The sequence below is a fragment of the Lithobates pipiens genome, unplaced genomic scaffold (genome assembly GCF_037356315.1).
Source record: "Lithobates pipiens isolate NorthernLeopardFrog02 unplaced genomic scaffold, aLitPip1_a1.2 Scaffold_3, whole genome shotgun sequence".
In the NCBI taxonomy this organism is placed as follows: domain Eukaryota; kingdom Metazoa; phylum Chordata; class Amphibia; order Anura; family Ranidae; genus Lithobates; species Lithobates pipiens.
In genome coordinates, this window is record NW_027507790.1 from 255,525,857 (window position 1) to 255,537,376 (window position 11,520).

The following is an 11,520-nucleotide window of genomic DNA, read 5'->3' on the forward strand; positions in this document are numbered from 1 at the left end:
CACCATTCCTACACGCTCATTTGAACAACTGTAAGGAAATCACTGCCTTTTTCTATGTTCGGGTTTTAACGCTTTTTTGGAACTGAAAGAGAGAGATAAATAAGCAAATGAAATATAAGGAAATATAAGGAAATACAAGTTAATATAGTTAAAAGAACAAATTATTTTGGAACGCGTTTTGGAATTATGAATAGGTTAAGACTAAATAGGTGACTGTTGAGTCCATCATCAGTCTTTAGTATAATCCTTTCAATCTTTTAGAGTACTTACCAACACAGCTTTGCTTTTAGTGGGATTCGTGATGGTCTTTGATAGAGCGCCATAACGCTTCTGCAGGTTGGTGATGGTGGTTCGGGTCGGATAAATCCTGTTAGGAAAAGGAGATATAAGTTTAGCTGAGATCAGTTTTCATACGGTACTTTCTTATAGCTGACAGTTTCATAAAACATCACACCCGATACCAATCCCAGTGATAAATATCTAAGTATGTTCAGTGGGACCATACATGGCTGACTCTCGAATCGATTCGGATATCACCTTTCACAATGGGTAAGGTCCAGGCAGTGTAGCACGCATTGTGTTACCATTTCCCTGGGTGTTGGACACCAATTGTTCCCCTTTAAATGGAGAAATGTAAAGAAAAAAAAAGAAAAGGCATTGGTCCCATCATGGTCTTGGGATTTGTGTAGCAAAATTGCAACATATTTTGGATCGTTTTCAACAAAGTCTTTTGTTGAGATCGATCTCTTCATAGACGTCACACATTTGACAGACTTCTGTGCCTTACATGTTCATTTTTTTTTTTCCCCCAACGGGTTCCCTATTAACAATAAGAAAATTGTTTGTTCAGAAAACAATTTCCAACATGTTCATTCAGTTTTCAATGCCGGCATGAAAATGACACGAAAATTGAACGATTGGTATGTTGACCTCAATTTCTGTTCCTTTTTCTACTCCTCTAAGGCCTGCTTTATACTCAGTGGAAATACAGACAGCAATTAAAACCCAATAGAGGTCCTTCTAACCCTTCCACACTTAATCCAACAAGAAAAAGATTGGGACTATAAATAGACCGTACCTACCAATATGGTGGATAATAGGATTATGGAGGGAAATGCACACAAACTTGGGTTACATTCAAACCCATAATCCTAATGCGACAGGCAAGGCTGCTAATCACACTGGTTGGCACAGGTGCTTAGCATTCTTATTCCGCATACACACGATTGGAATTTCTGACAACAAATGTTTGATGGGAGCTTATTGTCTACTGTGTAGGCTCCATCGGAACGTTTTTTGTTGGAATTTCTGACAAAAATTTGAGAGCTGGTTCTCAAATTTACAGACAACAAAATCTGTTGTCGGAAATTCCGAATGTGTGTACACAATTCTGACGCACAATATTCCATGCATTTTTGGAATCACGCAGAAGAGCCGCAATGGCTATTGAGCTTAATTTTTCTTGGCTTGTCGTACGTGTTGTAAGTCACCGCGTTCTTGATGTTTGGAATTTCTGACAACATTTGTGTGACCGTGTGTATGCAAGACAAGTGTGAGCCAACATCTGTCGGAAATAAATCCAGGATTTGATTGTCAGAATGTCCGATCTTGTGTACGCAGCATTAGTGTATATAGATTGTACAATCAATCAAAAATCACACTAAGTGGTCTATTTATAAAAATTATTTGATTGCAGAATGTTATGAGAATTTGCCCAACCATGACAAATTCTGGTGGTAATTTGCTAAATACATTGATTTCCTTTGATCGCCAATTCCTTCTTTTGGCCATAATGCGGTAGTTTTACTGAAATACCTCAATCAGGAAAATACCACATTATGGCCACAAGATGGTGATAATGATCATAGGAAATCACTCTATATAAAGCAAAATACAATCAGACTTTGTCACATCTGGGCGAATATCACAAGCAGTTTTCTTATAGATAGACCCCAAAGCATTATTCTCCTCCAGCCGTTTATGCAACTGAATTTTGTTCAGGGAGCAAGTGCCTTTTTTATGCTGCTCACCCCCCACTTCCTCATCCCATGCCTAGGTGAGGGTACAGTACTCTCGTCCCACCTGCAGCCTCCTGGGATACACATCATACGCCCCAGGAAGCTACAGGACCATTCTCCATGCATTCTATGATATAATGCATGTGCAGTAGGGAGCCTGCTTTGAGGGATCAGAAAATGACAGCCGGCTCCCAAATGCAAGATGGTGGCGTGGAAGATCATGGAAGACACCACTGGACTCCATGGACTGGTGGGAAAGTGTTGCGTTTAAAATCAACAGTTACATTACTCATAGCTGATGATTTTTAGTGTTTCCAAAGCCAGATGAAATTCCCCTCTAAGTGGAATAAGTGATCAATCTAATCAATAAGCATTTCTCAGTTGTGTGGAAACTAAACTAATATAGTAGAAGTTTCTTCCCTTTAACCCTTATTTTTCCTAATATTTACGTTTCATTACATCGTGTTTGTTTCCCTGCAATGATCGGTTGTTCTGTTGGTATTGATGGAGGGTTTGGGAGAGTCGGGAGAGCCGGTAACGTGCTTTTTCTGTTAAAGAAAAACAAAAGTCAGTACAACTGAACAATACAATATAAAAAATGTAATACATATAAATAATAAAATATACTTACGTTGTTGTCTTCACATTTCTGCTACACGAAAGGCAATGCCTATAGGAGAAAAAAAGGTTGAGAGGTTAGACATGCTTTTGCTATGATGATATTAATAAGAAACTTAATACTTTGCCAACTTCTTCCTGGAGGCCCTTCCTGGAGGCATTGCATACTAGCTCATTATGAATGACTTACCTGAGTCCGAAGCCCCAGCAGCGGCCCTTATTAACCGCTCTGGCAGCTGACATCTTCCTGGGGACTTCCGGGCATCGCGGTCCTGGTACTATGCTTGGCTGGAGCTGCAATGACGTCTCTCGCGCATGCGCGTGGGAGCCACTGGGAACGGCACATACATGCTGTTGCTTCAGTTGGCTTAAGTGCGTATGTGTCGATGATGTCGGCACATGCAAATACAGGGATATCGGTTTAGGAGATATCCAGTGCAGCTACAGGTAAGTCTAAATATAGTGATTTCATTTTTTTTCCAATCGGCAACCACTTACAACCACTTTAAGTGATCGGCAAAAAATTAAATGACTTTCAGAATATCCTCAGTTACTTTTCAGAGCGCCTTGGGAGCCCATGAAAATACCAAACCAGAAGTGAGAAAAGCCATCAAAGAAATGGCATCACTTACATTGTGGAAGCAGCATCTTCATCAACCTCTTCCTTTGGTGGGGGCTCCATCAATTTCTTGATGGTTTTCTTCCACCCGTTCTCCATTGCAGTGATGTAATCCTCCATCTTCTTCAGCTGTAAAGTAAATAAGAAAGTGAGAAAGGTTAGAACAGAAATACAGGCATACAAGTGGTCTTAATAATAAGGGCAGGGCCAAGCTTGACTCTTACAGGAAAAGTCAAGATTAGCATCTACCTTCCACTGTCTATATTTAAGGGTCTACTTATTGTTTCTTGATAATAAATTTACCTGACTTTATCCTTGCTTTTTAATATATGCAAAGTTTGTATTTTTTAGACTCATTTGCCTAATAGGTTTATTTCATATGATTGTCTGCTCCTTCTAGTTGACATAATTGTTTTTTTTTCTGAAATACCTAAATTATTATTCTACATTATGGCCACTAGATGGAGCTGACAATCATAGGAAATAAACCTATTAGCCAAAATACCCTTTTTTATAAGTAGACCCCTAAGGCTTGATTGACAAATAAGCGAATCGGATGTGTTTCGATCAGCATCCGATTTGTATAACGTGAACCAGTCCGGCATTCAATAGAGACAGTTCACATATATGCGCAGGGCCAGATTAAGAGCATCATGGGCCTGGTGATGAGGATTTTGGTGGGTCTTTTTACAGAAAGAAAAATGAAAATGCAAAAATGTTTTGCTAAAACAAATTAAATGTACTCTCGCCAGTAATATCAGCCGTGCAGCCTTTGAGCAGCAGCAACACCCCCAATACCACCTGCTATGCGGTCTCTCAACAGCAGCAACATAGGGCGACCACATTTCCAAACTGCCATTCAGGGACATCCCCCTTCCCAAAAAAATTTGAGAGAGGGATGTAGTCTCGGGTGGATGGGGAAATAGGTGGTGGCGGTGATTTTTTGGGCAAATGGCTGGTGTTGGCACTTAAAATCATCCTGACACTATGCTTGATATGGCGTCAGGATGATCAAATTCAATTATTTCTATTGCTTCTATTGCTACATTGTAATATATAGTGAAATAGTTCAACTCCCCATGATGCAGAGTCAGTGGGAACCTGAGCTTGTCACTTGCCACAAGCAGCATGCCAGATACAGTGTGCCACTTGCCACCAGCAGTCTGCCACCAGATACAGTGTGCCACTTGCCACCAGCAGCAGGCCACCAGATACAGTTTGCAACCAGATACAGTGTGTCACTTGCCACCAGCAGCATGCCACCAGATACAGTGTGCCACTTGCCACCAGATACAGTGTGCCACTTGCCACCAGCAACCTGCCACCAGATATGGTGTGTCACTTGCCAACAGCAGTCTTCCACCAGATACAGTGTGCCACTTGCCCCCAGCAGCATGCCACCAGATACAGTTTGCCACCAGATACGGCGTGCCATTTGCCATCAGCAGCATGACCCCAGATACGGTGTGCCACTTGCCATCAGCAGCATGACACCAGATATGGTGTGCCATTTGCCACCCACAGCCTGTCACCAGATACAGTGTGCCACTTGCCACCAGCAGCCTGTCACTCCCTCCAGAACTCTGCCTGGATGGATAGAAGAGATAGGGCCTGCATAGTCAATCAAAACCCTGGAGCCCCACCCCTCCTGAGCTGGGATGGTATGGCTGTGTGTATGTATGCCAGGAGTAGGGATGAGCTCAGGCGTGTTCACATGGAACACGTGCAGAGCCCGCCAGGAAGTCAGTGCAGTGCTGCGCTAATCACAGGCAGTGAGACATTACCCATTCTCTGCAGCCACACATCGGGGCAATGTCTCACTGCCTGTGATTAGTGCAGCGCTACGCCGACTTCCTGGCGAGCTCTGCACGTGTTCCATGCAAACACGCCTGAGCTCATCCCTAGCCAGGAGTATTGATCAAACCAAGTTGTATAGGGGGGTTGTGCGTGCAAGCCTTTGGGCTCACACTGATGTGCTGCAGTCGGCCGCACTGCTTATGTATCTGCAGTTTTAGCTGCAGTCCTATTGATTTATATCAGGTTGCAGGTTCTTGCTGCATTTTCTGACAGAGCGCCAAAGATGCAGTATGCAGGAGTTTTGGTAAACTTTCAGAAAATGCAGAAAAAAACCACAACCTAATAGAAATCTATAGGACTGTGGGTAAAACGCAGGAAAACTGCCGATACACCAGCAATGGGCCAAAACATAGCAAATCAGTGTGAACCACCTAAAAGCACAAGGGACCAAGCACTGCCACAGGCTGATGACGCAATTCTAAACACTCTGGCTGCAGTTATAACAGCTACTGCTGGAGAAAAAAGATAAAAACGAGGGGAAGGGAGATGAGTCCAGTCACTGAGCTCACATGTGGATGGTCCCTGGAGGCTCATCATTCTGGCAAATAGTGTCCTGCCATCATATAGCGTCCGCCCCGTACTGCGCATGCGCAGTACGGAGCAGACGAAGCTTCGGAAAATCTCGGAAGCTGAACGGCGCCTGCGCCGTAAGTGGAGGTGGTAGCCCCACCATCCAAGCGGACATAGGGTTGTGAATATTAGAGGACCCCTCGCGGGCGAGCTTAGCTCTCCACGCTTCGGGCTTTTTATATTCCTACTCTATGTCCACTTGGATGGTGGGGATGGAACCTGGACTCACGGCGCAGGCACCGTTCATCCTCTGCAATTTTCGGAATCTGTGTTGCTGTGTACTTCGCATGCGCAGTACAAAGCGGACACTATCGGATGAGGGACCTTATATGATAGGACACCGGTGTTCTGTTCATAATTTCCCACCCGCAAGGCTCCTTCACTGCACAGACTTCACAGAGGGGGAGGGGAAAGGCAGAGCCGACTCAGCCTCTCCCATTTCTGTAGGGGGGGAACTGTGCACTGTGACATTGTAATAACCACAGTGAGCAAACACAGATGCAGCCAGACACCCCTACATTTACACACACTTCTCCTTTCCCATAGAAGTTTATGGACAGGAGAAAATTGGGCTTATACTGCTGGCTGGGCGGGCCGATTTTAAGGCAGGGGCCTGGAGCTGCAGCTCCATCAGCCCCTATGTTAATCCGGCCCTGTATATGCAGGACGGTTTTCAGTGTGAATTAAAAAAGGGTCCTGTGGGATTTTCAGTCCAGTTCTGGTGCAATTTTTAGTGTCAAATTCATGAATGGAAACCCCCCCCCCCCCCCCCGTATATTTGTGAACCGAAGATGTAGGTGTAGCAGTCCTGGAGACCTAGGGAGCTGGCCGGTGTTGTAAATTGGGAAGAAATATGTCCTACCCAACTATACTAGCAAATACAAATGCAAACAAGAAACTTACTTTCTTTTCCTCCTCTTCCTTAGCCTTGTCCATCACAGAGGTCCATTTTGCTTCTTGGCCCTTTAAACCTTCGTCAATCTGCTGCTTGATGGTCTGGCAGATTTGCGCAGCGAAAGCATCAAAGATTCTGGAATCCAGTTTCGCTGCAAGGTCTTGTCTCTGGTCTATATAGAATAACAAAAAGAAAATGGAGTTAAGACTGATATGAAGGTGGGGAGACACACGGAAACTATGCAAAATGTAACATATTGCTTATTTTAAATATCTGCATCCATAGGTGGTTGTGTCAGGGATATGAATGAATGGTCCAACGTATTTAGGGTCAGCTGGACATATAAAACCTTCACAGACCTATCTGGCAAGAAAGGAGACTTAATTCTTCTCTTCTGCAGTTTCACTGTCACTTATGCCGCGTACACACGATCAAACAAGCGGGTGGAAAAGTCCGGCAAACTCAAGTCCGCCGGACAATCCCCCCGTGTGTAGCCTCTGGCATACTTTTTTGACCCGAAAGTACGGCGGACTTAGAATGCCGTGTTGCACTCCAATCTTCCCGCCGGACTCGCATTTCAGCGGACAATCCGGCCGTGTGTGTGCCAGTCCGCCTTACTTTTGAAATGAGCGGACTTTTCCCGCCCGGAGAAAAGTCCGCTCATTTCGAGCAGGTCTCCAGGTAGGCGGGGCCCGCGAAGGAGACGTCGCTGGCCCCGCCGCCTGGTATGGACTTAAAGGGGAACCCCAACGCCGAAAAAAATCGGCGTGGGGGTCCCCCCCAAGTCCACAACAGACCCTTGTCCGAGCACGCTACCCGGCCAGCCAGGAAAGGGGGCGCGAGCGAGCGCCCCCCCCTCCTGAGCCGTACCAGGCCGCGTACCCTCAACATGGGGGGTGCCTTGGGGAAGGGGGGGCCGCCGGCCTCTTCTTCCGACTTCGGGGGTCTTGTCCCCCTCTTCGGTTCTTCTGCCGGGCCACCACGCCTTCTTCTAGCTCTTTTACAGGCGGTGGCCCGGTCTTCTGTCGCCGCCGCCGCCTTCTGTTCTTCTCTTCTTCTTCTTCAGATGTTGCCTCATCGAGTCCTCTGCTCACAATGACAGGGAACGGGCACGTGGAGACTTATATAGGGACAAGGGGCGGGGTCTTCGGTGGATGTCACATGGGTTCATGTCACATGGGTTGATGTCACATGGCAACAGTCCCAGCATCCTCCGGGACTGTGACATCGTAAGGGGGCGGGGTCACCATGTGACATGAACCCATGTGACATCCACCGAAGACCCCGCCCCTTGTCCCTATATAAGTCGCCGCGTGCCCGTTCCCTGTCATTGTGAGCGGAGGACTCGGCGAGGCAACATCTGAAGAAGAAGAACGGAAGGCGGCGGCGGCGGCGGCGACAGAAGACCGCCTGTAAAAGAGCTAGAAGAAGGCGCGGTGGCCCGGCAGAAGAACTGAAGAGGGGGACAAGACCCCCGAAGTCGGAAGAAGAGGCCGGCGGCGAGGAAGAAAGCCGGACTCCTCCGCTAGCAAAAGAGGTACAAGAAGATAGCGGAGGAGTCCGGCGAGAAGACCCCCGAAGACGGAAGACCCCCGGAGCTGTGCAATTAAGTATTTTATCTTGTGTGTTGTGTTTTTTTTGTACTTTTATTTTACAGGTGAATGGGTAGGGGTACATTGTACCCCATACTCATTCACATAGGGTGGGGGGGCCGGTATCCGGGGGGCCCCCTTATTAAAGGGGGCTCCCAGATTCCCATAAGCCCCCCGCCCGCAGACCCCGACAACCAACGGCCAGGGTTGTCAGGAAGAGGCCCTTGTCCTCATCAACATGGGGACAAGGTGCTTTGGGGTGGGGGGGCCGCGTGGCCCCCCCTTCCCCAAGGCACCCCCCATGTTGAGGGCACGCGGCCTGGTACGGCTAAGGAGGGGGGGCGCTCGCTCGCCCCCCCTTTCCTGTCCGGCCGGGTAGCGTGCTCGGACAAGGGTCTGTTGTGGACTGGGGGGGGACCCCACGCCGATTTTTTTCGGCGTTGGGGTTCCCCTTTAAGTCCATACCAGGCGGCGGGCCAGCGAAGTCTCCTTCGCGGGCCCCGCCTACCTGGAGACGCGCTCGAAATGAGCGGACTTTCCTCCGCGTGTGTGGGCGAGTCCGTTCATTTCAAAAGTAGGGCGGATAGTACGGCGGACTTAGTACGCAGTATTAGTCCGCTCAAAAAGTGCCGTGTGTGGGCAAGTAGCCCGTTCGGAAAGTCCGACGGACAGTCTGGCGGGAAGTCCGCCAGACTAAGTACGTCAGACAGACGGCTACGTGTGTACGCGGCTTTACAGGTCCCTCCCCTCACTCTGTAACTGGACAGAGAAAGGAGAAGCAGCACAATGATCAGCTCGGCCCCCTGTCACTCTGTATTCTCCTCTTATCAGAATGCTCTTTGTGCTGCATCTCCCAGGCTAAACTTTACTGCACAGAGACTGAAAATGGCTTATACCAAGTCAAATTGAGGTATTTACACCACTTGTATTAAAAAAAAAATTACAATAATGTATTATTGATTATAGAACTGCATTAATGTGTGCCTTTTATATCTGCCTGGATTTCAACTTTAACCACTTGACGTCCACGCTATAGCCGAATGACGGCTAGCGTGGACCTGAATTTCTGGGAGGCCGTCATATGAAGTCCTCCCCTTTGCACGCTGCCCGTGTGCCCCCTGCAGGGCGGCACGCGCTGTGATCACCGAGTCACCGAGACTCGGGTGATCTCAGATCTGAGTAAGGTGCCTATTCCGGCTCCTTACCATGTGATCAGTTGTCAGCCAATGACAGCTGATCACATGTGTAAACAAAAGCTCGGTAATCGTTTTTGTTTTTATTCTCCTCGCGCTAACAGTGAGAGGAGAACAAAAAGCCCATCACCGGCTTCTGCACAAGGGTTGCGCAAGGTGCCACCTATCAATACCCACCAGTGGGGCCAATCAGTGCCTCATCAGTGCTGCCTATAAGTGTAACCTACCCGTGCCGATCAGTGCCCATTATTGCCGCCCATCACTGCCACCTACCAGTGCCCATCACTGCCAGCTATCAGTGCCACCTATCAGTGTCACTTCCCAGTGCCCACCAGTGCCACCTCTCAGTGCCCACCAGTGCTGCCTTAGTGCAGCCTCGTCAGCATGCATCAGTGAAGGAGAAAAATTACCTGTTTGCAAAATTTTGTAACAAAATATAAAAAAAAACATTATTTTTTTTTAAATTCTGTCTTTTTAATTTTTTTTTAACAAAACATAAAAACTGCAGAGGTGATCAAATACCACCAAAAGAAATCTTTATTTGTGGGAAAAAATGATAAAAATTTAATTTGGGTACAGTATTGTATGACCGCGCAATGTTCAAAGTGTGACAGCGCTGAAAGCGGAAAATCGGTCTGGGCAGGAGGGGGGTTTAAGTGCCCAGTAAACAAGTGGTTAATTAGCATATTCCATGCAGAGATGAAACCGTTCTATAAATATGAATTGTGGTGCAATAATAGAAAAATGTAATAAATATAAGATCACAATAACTTACATTTTGGGCGGTGTGCACTTCCAGCTCCATCGCGCTGTGTTCCACGTTTTCCAGTCTCTTGAGAACATCCTGTCAGAGAAAGGTGATATTAGTAAGGACAGCATAGGAGAGGAGACGGGTGAAAGGGGGGATGGCGTATGTGGATGAGTGCGGGAAAGGAGGGTTGCATACGCCAGCAGGATTAGGATAGAAGTACTATAGTAAAGTCAGACACAAAAGGTGAGGAAGACATGACAATAAATAATAAGGGGACACAATATCTTTACTTACATCTCTGTATCGTTGGTTTCTCTCCTCCGCTGCCTGAATGTTCTCATCATAGATCTGCTTTTCCTAAAAGATGAAAACACAATGTTAGAACACAAAGTTGGAGCCATGATTACCCTCCAATTACTAAGGAACTACAAGCCCACACATCATGTAATGACAAGTGTATATCATATTCTGACTGTTCTAGGGCAGGGGTAGGCAACCTCAGCCCTCCAGCTGTGGTGAAACTACAAGTCCCATGAGACATTGCAAGACCCTGATTACCACAGGCATGACTCCTAGAGGCAGAGGCATGATGGGATTTGTAGTTTCCCCACAGCTGGAGCGCTGAGGTTGCCTACCCCTGGTGTAAGGTTATCAGTGGTCAGTGGTGGCTGTTGCTCAATTTTTTTTGGGGGGTGCAAACGGAGCCCCAACCAATGACACCCCCCCATCCCCCCCGTCACTCGCCCTTGATAGGGCCTACAGACAGACCGATAGGCAGATAGGTACACAGACAGATAAATAGATAGACAAACAGTAGAAAGAAGACAGACAGAAAGATTACTAGATAGACAGACAGACAGATAGATAGATTAATAAACAGATAGATAGATAGATAGATAGATAGATAGATAGATAGATAGATAGATAGATAGATAGATAATAGATGGAGCTTTCTTTTGGTGGTATTTAATCACCTCTCGGTTTTTTATTTTTTGTGCTATAAAAGAAAAAATACAGAAAATTCTGTAAAAAAATGAAATTTTCTTTGTTTCTGTTATAAAATTTAGCAGATTAGTAATTTTTTCTTCATAAATTTTGGCCAAAATTTATACTACTACATATCTTTGGTAAAAATAAGTACAAATTGGTGGATATTATTTGGTCTTTGTGAAAGTTATAGAGTCCACAAGCTATGGTGCCAATATCTGAAAATTGATCACACCTGAAGTACTGACGGCCTATTTCAATTCTTGAGACCCTAACATGCCAGAAAAGTACAAATACCCCCCAAATGACCCCTTTTTGGAAAGAAGACATTCCAAGTTATTTAGTAAGAGGCATGATGAGTTTTTTGAAGTTGTCATTTTTTCCCACAATTCTTTGCAAAATCAAGATTATTTTTACTTT

The 11,520-nt window shown here is 46.1% G+C and overlaps 1 long non-coding RNA gene across 1 annotated transcript; it reads right to left on the reverse strand.

Annotated features, from left to right (window-relative positions):
* Positions 1–2,649: 2,649 nt before the first annotated feature.
* Positions 2,650–6,723, reverse strand: LOC143941110 (uncharacterized). Its single transcript, XR_013263984.1, has 3 exons — positions 6,586–6,723; positions 3,269–3,384; positions 2,650–2,688 (listed from the first exon to the last, which is right to left on the reverse strand). It is a non-coding gene; the product is annotated as an uncharacterized LOC143941110 (long non-coding RNA).
* Between the last annotated feature and the right edge of the window lie 4,797 nt (positions 6,724–11,520).